This window comes from Prionailurus bengalensis, chromosome A3, assembly GCF_016509475.1.
Source record: "Prionailurus bengalensis isolate Pbe53 chromosome A3, Fcat_Pben_1.1_paternal_pri, whole genome shotgun sequence".
Taxonomy (NCBI): Eukaryota; Metazoa; Chordata; class Mammalia; order Carnivora; family Felidae; genus Prionailurus; species Prionailurus bengalensis.
Window position 1 is genome coordinate 7,433,607 of NC_057354.1, and position 14,258 is coordinate 7,447,864.

Sequence of the window (14,258 nt, forward strand, 5' to 3'; positions counted from 1 at the left end):
ACAAGCTGGGGAGAGGCAGAGAGAGAGGAAAACAGGAATTGAAGTGGGCTCTGTGCTGAAAGCAGAGAGCCTGGTGCAGGACTCCAACTCACAAGCAATGAAATCATGACCTAAGCTAAAGTCAGACGCTCAGCTGACTAAGCCACCCAGGTTCCCCCTGCAATAAATGTTGATTGGTATTTTCACGTTTTCCTCCTTCGAATGCACTATTCATTCTACAACCAGAAGGCTCTTTTAAAAACCAAACGAATGTCAGGCAAGTATGCACCCCTGCCCTTAGTTTCACGTTACAGTAAATTCATGCTTCTCCCACCGCTTCAGTGGCTCATAATGATAAGGAAAATTCCCATAATATGGCAACACGTCCTGCCCGGTCTGGAGCCTGCCTACCTTTCTGCTGTGACTCCCTCCAGGTCAGCCCTCACTTACTCCAGCCAGCCATGTGGAGCATGCTCTCTTTGGCCACAGAGTATTTGCACCTACTCCCCCTGCCTAGAATATTTTCTCTTGCTCTTTATCTCAGGGAAGTCTTCTTAAATCTACACGACTTAATCACATACCTGTATTGCGGGAGCTCATAATTTTTTTTAAAATAAATTTTTGTCTGTGGTTTTATTAGATCAAAATTCTTTTTATTCCTTGTTGGTTTAAAATGCTGTTAAGTCTTCATTGCCTCATTTTTCACAGCTGGGATCTTACCTTCATTTCAGAGTTAGCTGCAGGGGAGCAGAACTGTCCACTATACATACAGCAACGTGCGCGTAATAGGAATGCTTTGCGCTCAGCCGACTCATCTATAAAACAAGAATAATAATATACGCTTCACAGGGGTTCTTTCTTATTAAGTGAGATATATCATCTTCTTAGGACAGTGTCTAAATCGTACAGAAACAGGCATTAAATGGTAGCCATGGCAACAGTTGAGTCTGTTGTTTTAGAATCCGTATTCTTTGAGTTCCGCAGTTTATCAACAGTGGCTGCCCTACTTATCTCAAGAAGATTGGAAGATTGAGTGACTTTCTAATTTCGATGCCAAGTGAGGCATCCTTAAATTGGCCTTTCACAGTTGAATTGAAAGTCTGGGTCTAAGCATTACACCTAATTGTACACCATTCAGAGTTCTTGCCATTGGTTTGCTTTCTAAGTACTTTTCAGAGCACGTGCATTTCCCCCAAGGGCTGGCAGGGAGGAACTCAATTGAAGCATGAAACTTTAAAACAATGTTTGGTTCCCTAACGGGAAACTCTGCCTTGCTGTTTTAAATGTTCTCTTAGCTGACAAACACAATGTGCCACTTCAGGGAATCATGACCGGTAACCCCACAGACACTAAGTCATCAATGACATTGTCAACCTCGGTAATTATGTCTTTTGTTGGGAGATTCTTGATGTTGCAAGTTCAGACTGAGCTAGTTTAGCAGCGAATTAAAACGAATCAGTTACAAATTGGTAACTGTTCACTCTGAAGGGAAAACGGCTTTGGAAACATGGCTGGCCTCACAGCCCAGGATGGCTGATGCCAGGAAAAACAAAACAAGAACAACAAAGGCAAGGTGTTACGGTTGTATAAAAGACGTTGCCGATTCCCTGCTTGGATCCCCTTTACCAGACTGGTGCTCCCATCTCCTAGTTACTAGGACGGTTGAGTGCTCACAGCCCGTAGCTCCACCCTTCTCAAGAGATCTTCCCTGGGCCTGATAGGAACCAATTCACCTGGAAATAACCTGACAGGTCCCCTCCTTCCCTCTGGGACGGCCCACTGCCAATGACTGGTGTTAAGTGGCATAAAAGCCCAGTCCTCTTTCCTCAAGCTGGGATGCTTTGTGGAACTGTGTATGCTTCCAGAGTTTCCTGTGGGGTCAGGCTGGGGAAAGACAGCATCTAAAACCACACCTTATTTCCCCTTTTCCTTCTGCCCTATTCTGCTTCCTTCATATCCTTGTAGTTTTCTCCTGAGAGCACCCCCTCGATGAATCAGAATCTGTCTCAGATACTATATTCAGAAACCCTGATCTAAGTCCCATTGTGATCATTTCAATCCACGCCTAAGCATAGAGACTAGAAGCTCTGAATTCTACGTGGGGGTTTTTGGGTGGACCCATGATGAACACAAGCAAAAGACCAGATGGTAGAGTTCTGTTCCTCATGAAGCAACAATCTACTGATATTGTGTCTACGTGATCCGGTTCTCATGACATGAACCAGAAAATCTCTTTGAACTCTAAGATCTAAAAATCCATATTGACTATAGCAGGAAAATCCAACAATAGGCATTTTTTAAATTGTTTTTAATGTTTACTTTTGAGAGAGAGAGAGAGAGAGAGAGAGAACCAGCAGGAGAGGGCAGAGAGAGAGTGAGACACAGAATCCGAAGAAGGCTCCAGGCTCCGAGCTGTTAGCACAGAGCCCAACACGGGGCTCAAACTCATGAACTGTGAGATCATGACCTGAACCGAAGGATGCTCAACCGACTGAGCCACCCAGGCGCCCCAATAATAGGTATTTTTGTTGTTCAGATCCGCTGTGCTTAGACTGGAGAAGTCGGAAGTCCCCTTGAGTAATAAAACAAGTAAGGAGACTTAAAAAGTGGCCATTAGGGATTGTCTCAGCAAAAGGGATTTTCCCACATTGAGTCAGCAGAAAATGATCATTCATAAAATCCCACAGATATGAGGAAGCCTTGTTAAAAGACTACCAATAGCTTCAGAATATATGAAATACAGCAGGTTAAAAAAAATCAATGAAGAGTTATTTTTCAGGCCTTTGTGTTTGTGGATGTTTAAAGAATCTGTCGTTATGATGATGCCTCTGAGCAACTTTTAATAAAAACAAACATCTTTCCCCAGCTGTGTTTTGAAGCAATTTTTTCATGTATTTGAGCATGTTATGATCCATTTAGCATAGCTTTTAATTTTTTTTTGAAACAATGATGGAATGTCAATTGCTGAATATTTTTTCTGTTGTTTGTTATTCCACTGCTTCTTGGTATCTTGAATCTAGAGAAATTTAAAACCAGCTTTGCAAAAAGCAGTATCTCTTGCCCCAAGCCAGAGGTAACAGTCAAGCCTTAGCCCCAAAATGCTGTCAATAACTACCCTGAATTAGGAGGGAGAGCTATCAAAAGTTGCCCGCCACGTAAGAAACAGTTTCTGTGGAGAGGGAAATCTGGTAGAGTTTTTTCATTTGTGCGGTTTCAGAACCTTAGAACTAGAGGGGGATAAGATGACAGTAATATGAATTCAAAGAGGGAGAAATGCAGGTTATAAAAATCGTTACGGCGCTTAGAATAATGGTGATTAAATAATTATATTTAATGATTTGTGGAAGTTTTTTTTAAAATAAATTTTCATTTATTTTTGAGAGAGAGAAAGAGAGAGAGAGGGCATGAGTGGGGGAGGGGCAGAGAGAGATGGAGACGCAGAATCTGAATCAGGCTCCAGGCTCTGAGCTGTCAGCACAGAGCCCGACTCGGGGCTCGAACCCACGAACTGTGAGATCATGACCTGAGCCGAAGTTGGACACTTAACCAACTGAGCCACCCAGGTGCCCCGATTATTTGTTGAAGTCTTAATCAGCCTGGAATTCTCCATGCCCAGGATTTTCATGGCTGATTCACTGCTGCCAGGCAGATGTCAGCTCACACGTCATTGCTTCTGGGAGGCTTGACTTCCGGTCTCCATGGACATTCAGCCATGCTCTATGACACCATGCTTGCTAGTTATCTCCCTGTGCATTTCTAGTCCAGGTATCACCCATCTGCCCACATCCTTAATGATCAGCTTGGTTACTTTCCCTTCCTTTTGTTATGGTTGGCTCTACCTCTAGCATCTAGACCAGAGTTTGGTTCATGGTAGATGGCCACCAAATACTTGTTGGTTGATTAAATGAATTATTCCCACCAGACTCTAAGTTCTGACAAAAGAGAGGATGAGGTCTCTTTCGCTCTGTGCCTTGATGGTATCCTCACTGCCTGGCATGGAATTAGGTGTTTAATAAATATTTGTGGAATAAATAAATTATCCTGGACCTTGAGGGTAAATGGGAAACACATAAGAAACGGTCCTTGGCCGTGGGGAAGCAGTTAAATCGATGAACAATACTTGAAGTGGCTCATTAACTCCTGACTTCATGGGAGCAGGGGCGGGGGAAGGAAAAATGTTTAGAATGAATGGGCCTCCACTCGGCAATGAGGCTTCAATATGTTCAGCTACACTGTTTATCTGTAAATGGCTTGAAGCCTGAGCATGCACAATTGTACATAATGTTTGGGAGTGTCTGGTGTCGATTTCTGTGTTCTCCTGAGAATCTGGGCTAAGAAAATGTTCTCTGCTGTCACGGGGTCAGATCTGGTCTAGTCTCTTCTGAAAGCCGACTCTGTGGACCTCGCCTGACATGTCCCTCCATGCCACCTGCCCCGGGACTGGTTGATTTCTTTTTTGGGAGAATATATGATTATATGCTGCTGCTTCTTAGACCCCTATTACTTCCATTCCTCAGAGTTCACTTTAGCTTCAATTTTTTCAGTTGAAGTCCATGAAAGGTTTGCTTTCTTCCAACACACACTGCAAAATGCCAGAGTAACTGTGAACCCAGTAAGGTGACCTTAGTGCATTTGTTAGGCTCTATAGCTACTGCTCTTACCTAATTGCCTTCAAGAGTTGCTTTCTTTTCACTCAGAGAATGGAGGACAATTCAACTCATTTTTTTTACTAGTATATTCAATCTCCTATAGGCATCCTTGTTAAAAATAGACTTTCCCATTGTCCAGCTCCATGCCACGTCCTACAGACCACCATCAATGGTCCCCTGGACAGGAGAAGTCCACCCTGTTTAACCATTTCCTGCCTGACAGCACACCAGCTTCTCTGGCCCATCAAATGCGCTGCCTTGAATGCTTTCCTAAGTCTCATCCTGTCCATGCTGCCCTCACCTTTGGCTACTCCAGATTTCCTGGATCTTGTCTGGAAGCTCAAGTATCTGATGTCCCTCTTATCATGTTCCTTACTATTTGTAATTTCATGGCGGCTAAATCATTTATGTTACAGAGTATTTTGGAAATGACCCAATTTTAGTATTGGAGAGCACATTAGTGGTTGCCAGAAGTTGGGGATTGGGGCCACAGCAAGACGGTTTTGTTTATAAAAGGAAAACATGAAGGATCTTCATGGGGTTGGATCTTCTCGGTATCTTGACTACAGTGAATACACAAAACTACATAGGGGATAAAACTATATGGAACTAGGGGCGCCTGGGTGGCGCAGTCGGTTAAGCGTCCGACTTCAGCCAGGTCACGATCTCGCGGTCTGCGAGTTCGAGCCCCGCGTCAGGCTCTGGGCTGGTGGCTCAGAGCCTGGAGCCTGTTTCCGATTCTGTGTCTCCCTCTCTCTCTGCCCCTCCCCGTTCATGCTCTGTCTCTCTCTGTCCCAAAAATAAATAAATGTTGAAAAAAAAAATTAAAAAAAAAAAACTATATGGAACTAAATACAAGCAGATACATTCACACACAAACACTGATGGGTAAGTAAAACCAAGGATATCTAAATAAGGCTGATGGATTGTATCAACGTCAGTATCCTCGTTGTGGTATAATAGTATATTTTTGCAAAACATTACTATTGAGGAAACTAACCAAAGTGTACTGAGGTCTCCTTACCTTATTTCTTACGGTCGCATGCACATCTGCAATTATCTGAATAGACCTTCCAATCAAAAATGAATGAGAAGTGAAATATATGGATTAGGGAGGAGGGAAGGCAGCGAGGAAGGAAAGAAGTGGGGAGGGAAAATAGAGAAGGAAAGAAGGAAGAAGAAGGAGGAGAGGAGACAGTAGAGGAAGAGCATACAGAAGAGTTGGTGAAAGAAGAAAGGGAAGAAAAAAGGAAGGAGGAGGATAAGGAAAGGGGATAGAAGAGAAGAGGAGAGAGAGAAGGGTGCAGTGGTGGCGAGAGGGAGAAAGGAGGAAGGAGGTGGCCAGGAGGCGACGGGAAGAACAGGAAGAGGAACTAGACTTGAGCATCTTGGCTGACTGTAGCTCTCAAAGGGGGAATCTTGCCACTCAGCAGAGACACCATCATCCAGTAAGGGACATGGAGTATCCCTCAAGTTTAGAAAAGAGAATTCCTCGTTTCTCCCATAGCTGAACACGTCCCAAGCTGAACATGTTACTATAATGGACAGTTAGACATTTCTCACCCAAGTAGAGCCATTCAAGCAATTATTCATCTTAATAGCTCTAGTCCCTGCCAAATATTACTCTGGTGCCTTCAAAATGAAATTCCACAGGATAATCCAAAACACAACCAACAGACTCACGTTGTGGATGAGTATTTGGATGGCCCCTGGTCTGTCAATACTCTGAGCCAAAGAACAAGCTAACTACAATCCAACTAGCTGTTGAACTGACTGATCTATAATCCTGTTGGCTGATGATAGTGTTCATCAACTGTTACTTGATGATCATTGGTGTTCCAATTCAGACCCTACTGCTAATTAACTGAGTGACTGCAGGCAAAACATTTGACCAGTTGGAATCTGTATCCAACTTTCCAAATCATGAAGGCAGCACGGTATACTTTACGACAGCATGTTTTCAGAGCCAGACACATCCAGGTTTAAATCCCAGCAATGTCACTGGCTCTGTGACTTTAGGCAAGTCTCTTAACCTCCCTGAGCTGTAGGTATTTCATTCATAAGGGAAATAGTTGCCTGACCACAGGCTTAACTGTTGGTTCAGAAAATGAAGATATTATTGTATATGGACCCTCTGACACATGGGAGCTCCTAAGAAAAGTTTTTTGCCCTGTTTCTGTCCTAAAAAAAAAGTTTTACTAATAAGAGTCAAATATTCTGAGCAATTAATATAGGGCAAGGCAATAAATTGGGTATCATATGTGCTAGGTCATTTCAAATTCAAAGTACTTCTGCAATATAGGTATTCCCAATTTCATTTTACAGTTGATGAATCTGAGGTTCAGGGAAATTAAATAAATTACCTGTGATGCCACAAAGTGTATGCATCAGAGCTCAACTACCATACAGGTCTATCTAGAGTTCTAGAGTCTCTCTAGTCAGGTTCTATATTTGCATTCAAATATTCAAATATTTGGTATCGGGGCTTTTGGCTTGCAAGAAGGGAAGGGAATGGAAGCAAATGGGCAGGAAGGGGAGGGGAGGGACATAACGTGAAGGAAGTGTACCCTGTGGCGATGGGGTATAATGCTAATGCAGTTCTGCCTACTACGGTTTTAGAAATAACACACCAATATCAGGGTTTGGAAAGGAGTTTGACGTACATGGTACATTCAGAGGCCAGGTTGCTTCCTTCAGTCCTGCTTTTACCGTGAGCACCCTGGCTCGTACAAGAGCAGCAATCAGGAGAGAGCAAGACACAAAATCATCTTCCACCATCCAACCAACCGGAAGGAATAAACGACTGGTTCACCTCTTCCTACAGCAACTTCCTGGTTCCACTGTCATTAATGATTCTAGCTACGTATAAGACTGCACAGGTCAGGATGGATGCCATGAAACCTCCGTACTTTGTGGTCTCTCAATTCTTCAGTGTCTTGTCAGGTGTCCTCTTGTCCTCCCCTGATGACCCAGATGCTCACTGCTCTGTCTTTTCCTTGGTTCATCCTTTACCACTTGAGCCTATATCATCTCTTCTAGTGCAGCAACAGATTTAATTTAGTAATATTTGGGGGGGGGGATTGTTTCAAGCAGTCAAGATTCACCTTCCTTGTCAACATCTTTGTACATTTTTTAGATTTAGGGACTGAACATTCCTTATTTGCTATTTTCAACAATGGTTACAGAGTGAGGGGATGTAGTAGGTAGGCAGTTATATTTTCAGTGAGTTAAATTATAAAATTACAAAGCCAGTACTGGCACCAAATATGTGTTTGTGTGTGTGTGTGTGTGTGTGTGTGTGTGTGTAAATAAAATAATGTTCAGAGCAACGGCTAGAAGACACATACTTTGAAATCCACATTGTTAATGAATAATAGGATCATGTTTGCTCTTGTTTTGATATAAATATTGGAGACTACTCCCTTCTGTATTGGTATGGTATCTAGCACATTTTAGGAAGTTGGTAACGTGTTGTAAATAATTGTTGATATCATCGTTATTTCATGGAATTTAGGAGACCCCTTAATCTATTGCAGTTATCCATGTATTTTTTCAGTAAAAATTTATTAGGCATCTATGTGGCAATTAATATAGAGACAAGGGCAATATAGTCCCTATCCTCAATTATTCATAGTATATGCGGTGGAGATAGATACATAACTGAAAAGAAACAAGGATGTTTCACTTTCTGAATCACTCTGGATAACAGGAAGTTCACTGTTTCAGAACTTTGACACATCTAAAATTAGGTATGCTTTTCAGATATATTAACTTAAGAGAACGTGTCTTTTCTCATGCTGTTTGACTCCAAATCAGTTCCATTTCTGCAGTAATGCCAGGGAAAAAGAAAGCATTATTGTCAATGTTTTATTAAAGGCATCAACATTGCTGTTTTTCATTACACAAAGCACTTGGGGGTACCTGAGGTATGAATGCCGACAAAGAGAAGCCAATTCAATTCTCTGTTCCATTGATCTGCAAGGAAAATAATTCCAGAGATACGCTGGTTGGGGAGGGAAATTGAACTTCCTGGGTTAGCTTTATAATAGTATTTCTAAATAGAGCTATCTACATAAGCACTGTTCCCCAAGATGGATGGGCTCACATTTCCATGATGAAGTACAATTTCTCTGAGAGTGAGAATATGGTCCTGGAAATCAACTCACAGAACAAACAACCTTTAGAGGTTGCAACCTGATTGTCAGACTTTCTTGTCTCCTTGAACATTCTGAGACACACAAAAATCACATTTCATTCGGCACAGACTGCTGTTATTATTCCTATTTCTGTTGAAACCTCATTTTGTAGCTTGAAATTTCATATACATTGGCAACAATTAGAAAATATCTCTTTGATTTTTTTAAATACATACACCAACAAAGATGTTGAGATTTGGATATTATGAATATATATATAAATATATATCACGAACATAAAATTCAAAATATTTGTACAATTTTGAATAAAATTATCAAGATAAATTAATAGATTATTATTATAGCTTAATAAAGCAGCATCTATCAAGTATTATGATAGTTTATTAGCAGACTTACTTTTTTTTAAATAAATTTTGAAGTTTATTTATTTACTTCGAGAGACAAGAGAGACCATGACTGAGGGAGGGGTGGAGAGAGACAGAATCCCAAGCAGGCTCTGTCTGCACTGTCAGCACAGAGCCCAAATGGGGGCTTGAAGTCACAAACCATGAGATCATGACCTGAGCCAAAACCAAGAGTCAGAGGCTTAACCGACTGCGCCACCCAGGCGCCCTGAGACTTACTTTTAAAAGTTTTGTGCAAATATCTTAGGACAGTTATTGGAGATTTTATTTATCTTGATGTTTCTGCTCTACACCCAGACAGGGAGCTATGTAAGGCAACATTTGAAAAGGGAAGTGGAGAAAACAGACCAATGCCTCCTTTTACCTGGGATCGTGGTAGTGCCAGTGGGGCCATAAATCGGGACAACCATTTTGGAAAACAATATGGCGACTGTCTGACAAAACTGAGGATGCACACAACTTACATTCTGACCTATACTTACGAGGAAACTTGTGCACCAAAGGACTGCTCCAAAGTGTTTATCCTGTGGTGTTTATAACAGAAAACAAATAGAAACAATCAGTTGAGACTAGATTATTTTACAAAAAAGAAAATTCTTACAATGTGATTAATGGCCTGGAGCATGGGTCAGCAAACTTTCTTAAAGAGCTAGGAAGGAAATGTTTTAAGCTTTGCAGGCCAACATGCAAATTTGAGGATATTCTGTAGGTACTTGTATAGCTATTATATTTACATAATTATTTAAAGTATAACAATTTAAGGCAAATATCATATGATTTCACTCATATGTGGAATTTAAGAAAAAAACACATGAACATAGAGGAAAAGAAGCAAAAATAAGATAAAAACAGAGAGGGAGGCAAACCATAAGAGACTCTTAAATACAGAGAACAAACTGAGGGTTGCTGGAGGGGAGGCAGGTGGGGAATGGGCTAAATGGTTGATGGGCATTAAGGAGGACGCTTGTTGGAGTGAGTCCTGGGTGTTGTATGTAAGTGATGAATCACTAAATTCTATCCCCGCAATCATTATTACACTATATGTTAACTAACTTGGATTAAAAAAAAAAGAACTGGCAAAAAATAAAATAAAATAAAATAAAATAAAATAAAATAAAATAAAATAAAACAATTTAAAAATGTGAGAGGAAAAAAAACATTTTTAACTAGCCAGCTGTAAAAAAGTAAAATCAAATAAAGCAAAATAAACTCTTGCACATATTAAATAAGTCACAGCAACTTAAAATGTAGGTTAAAAAGTATTTTATGAAATGTCATGTTAATTTTAAGTGACAAAACCAAAATGCAACAGGGTCAAAAATCAGAGATACGGCATCCAACAACTTCCGTAAAGAAGACTTATAATAAATCAGGACGGGAGGGGGAAAAAAACCCCAAAACCCTGCTTCACTTCATGTTTTAAAACTTTGCCCTAAAATTTCCAAATGAGGAAAATGAATCATGGCCCTGTGACCACTCCCACACAGCTGAATCACCAGTGGGAGCTGCATAAACCCTTTGATCTTCTCTTATTTTCCTTTGTTCCAATGAGAACTTTGCAATTGTCTGAATATCAAGTTCTGGGAACACTTCCACAGGTTAAAAAAAAAAAAATAACATAAACAGAAAAGAGTGCCCTCGCTTGGTCTGCAGAGTGGCATCTGTGATGATTTCAATCGGGCTCACATTAACTTAAAGAGGCCACTGTCCCTTTATCATCCCTTTATCTCTGCTCTCTGACACTTGTTCATAAATAGTAACACGAACAATCAGGAGAGCTTTGTGGTTCCAGGGAGAGGGGGGAAACAGCCTGGGACAGGGCACTTTATCAACGTCACTACCTGTGTCAAGAGATGGTCATTACTGCCCGGAGGATTTATCGCCTGGGTCAAAGCAAATTACTTTCTCTTCCGCTAGCCCTGGCTGCTCAGGTTTTCAATCTTTCTCCTGTGTCTTGTCTTCTCTCTTGCTTGGGGCTGGGTGATGAGCCTCACCAGAACTTTTTTTTTTTTTTTTTTTTTTTTTTTGATGATGATGAAGACAATTAATGTGATTGATGTATCAGAAATTGTGAATCGCTTCTCGGCCTTTTGGCTAAGATCAAGTGTAGAAATTGTGAGTCCATGAGAGATGAACACAATTATTGAATTGAAGGATTAAAATTCCTAAAACGTGGGGCGTCTGGGTGGCTCAGTCAGTTAAGCATCATCTCTTGGTTTCGGCTCAGGTCATGATCTCATGGTTCTTGAGTTTGAGCCCCGCGTTGAGCCCCATGCTGACAATATGGAGCCTGCCTAGGAATCTCTTTCTCCCTCTCTCTTTGCCCCTACTCTGGTATCTCTCTCTCTCTCTCTCTCTTTCAAAATAAATAAACTTTAAAAGAACCAAATAAAATTCCTAAAACAAGAAAACAACAATGTTCTCAATGCAATCACCTGAACATAATTTGCAGCACCCCCTTCCTAGTGTTCACCTACAACGATCATGTCCACCTCCCCCACCACCACTGAATTCCTAATCATTCGTACTAATTACACAGGAGTGTTTTTCCATCATGCGATCTTTTTAAAAATATATCCGTTCTAAATTCACCTACTTCAGCACTATTGGTCTTCAATGGCAAGCTTCCAACACACAAACACTCTACCTGCTGATTTTTCTACCACAGGAGTCTTTTTGTAGATGTCCTTGTCATAAAGGTGCAGGCATCCAAGGTCCAGTGGTCTCTAGGACCCTGAACCCAGGTACAAAACTCAGTGACTGGGTAGACCAAGCTAGCCCACAAATGAGTGACAACGTGGCAGGGGGCTGGCATATCACAGACCTCATCCAAGGGCTCAGCTACTGTTCTCCCTCATCAATGGGGTCAGCCTTGGTCACCACATCTCTCTCCTCAAGAAAAGGCAGAGCTTCCTATTTTTAAGAAAAATTTTTCATTTTAAAAACATGGCGGAAGTTCAACAAAGCATGGGCGTGAGCCAACCCTAGTTAAAAGTAGCTGTTTTTTTAACTTCTGACATATTATGAATCTTTTCTATACTTCTCTTGAGCCATTCCATAACTCTCAAATTTACTCTCTGACTCCTACATTTGAAATGCATTCTCAAGACCCTGCTCAAAGGCCCCCCCCCCAACCATTTCCCCTTAATGTTTACAGGGTGCAGCATGCTTCACTTTGGGCACACATCTTACCGATGCTTCTTAGCAGTTGTGTGTGTATCTGCCTGTAGCCGCCCTCCAGGAGGTGGTCTAGTCACCAGGGGATGTGTTAACTTGGCTTATGGAGCTCCTATTTCAATGGACCAGACACTGTTATCAGTGCTACTCCTGAAGCAGAGAGCACAGCTGTCTGTGTCCATGAACTCAGGAAGCTCACACTCAAGTGATTCAGAGAAACAAATCAAGAAAGCAGCACATTAAAAGAGAAGACAGTGTTCCTAAACTAAGCCATCATAAGCACCAACAGTCTTTGAAAACTCTGAAACTTTTCCTTTTTTTTTTTATATACTTGGGCAATGTTCAGAAAGAGGATCTGTGTCTGCAATCGTATTCTCCAAGAGATCCATGACCCCAAATAAATAGGAACAACAGCAATATTGTTCTAAAGAGAAAGTAAGGTGCCTGTTCCCTTACTTCACTTCAATCTTCTTTAACATCAAGTGGTCCTTATAACCAGCTACTTCTTAGTAGTAAGAACTTGAACTTCTATAACTTACTGGCAGTTTTCAAAGCACATTTCCTTGCATGATTTATTCGCGTTCCCATAAAAATACTATGAAAAAGTTATTATCATCACGCGGCTTTACAGATGAGAAATTGAGGTTCAGAGAAGTTAAGTGGCTTACTCAGAATCACATGCTTGACTGGAGCTAAACCAGTCCCTAACTTGAGACCCAGCATTGCACCATGTCACGTTACCTCAGGTTGCCTCTGTGACTAAGCCAAACCACTGCCCATACTGGGAGCTCTCGCAGATGAAAGATGTGATCTTAGCATAATGAATTCACCTACCAATTACTAATCAACCCTAACTTGTTTCTTCTCCATTTTAAATTCTTATTTATTATATTTATTATACTACCCCCCCCCCCCCGCCCCAATGGACTCAACGATCTGACCTAAGTACTATCGGCTTTCCTTACCTCAAAAGTAATGTTTCCAAATCTTGGAAGGAAGCACTTCAAAGAATGAAGAAAGTTTAAAAGAAAATCTATGGAGTTTCAGAATCCAATCCAAATCTACCTAAGGACCACAGTTAGCAGACAGTTCCTGGGATGTGTATTTCAGCTAGTTTTTCAAAACACTGCAAATGCAGCCATTTTAAAGATTAGCCTTTGGGAAACAACACTTGAACCATTGTATCCATAAGCTCATAATTTTTCCCAAATTCTAGGCACCTCAATCTAAGGACCCTATTCTGTTGAAGTTGTACATTTGTGGTTGAAATAATTATATTTTAAAAATAGACATAATATATAAAATATACCTATGTGTGTGTATATATGTGTGTGTGTGTGTGTGTGTGTGTGTGTGTGTAAAACGCATATAGGTTAGTTATATATAGAGACTTACTTTAGTGAGACAAAGACAATTGTAGAAACTTCACATAGTTAATGCAAAATAACTCGCACCCTGAGTGAATTTTGAAAGGTGAATGACAGAAAAGAGTAAGTCCCTACATAACATCTTTCTGCTTTGGATGTAAAGGAGTGGGGGTGAATTTCATCAGACCAAAGAACAGACAGTCCTTAGCCTCTACCAGGGAGGGACCAGTGGTATGAAAGGCCAGGTGGAGGGAAGGTTGTTCTCCAGTTGATGGTAATTTGGATTAGAAAACAGACCCAAAGACACAACTGTCTCTGTGACCATCAGCCCATAAGCTAACTACAACAGGATCATTAGGGGAGGAGAAAAGCTGACAAAAATTTTCACTCTAAGTGCAACAGATGGGCTTGCAATTGAGCTAAATATAACCCTCAGACTCTAAGTCCCACACAATGTATTCAGCGTCCACCCTCTCTTGGCTACAGGTGACAGAAACTAACCTCAAACTTGTTTCAGCAAAAATT

General features: G+C 41.0%; 1 non-coding gene across 1 annotated transcript; it reads left to right on the plus strand.

Annotated features, from left to right (window-relative positions):
* Positions 1-11,263: 11,263 nt before the first annotated feature.
* LOC122467449 lies at positions 11,264-11,454 on the plus strand. Its single transcript, XR_006292971.1, has one exon. It is a non-coding gene; the product is annotated as a U2 spliceosomal RNA (small nuclear RNA).
* Positions 11,455-14,258: the final 2,804 nt, after the last annotated feature.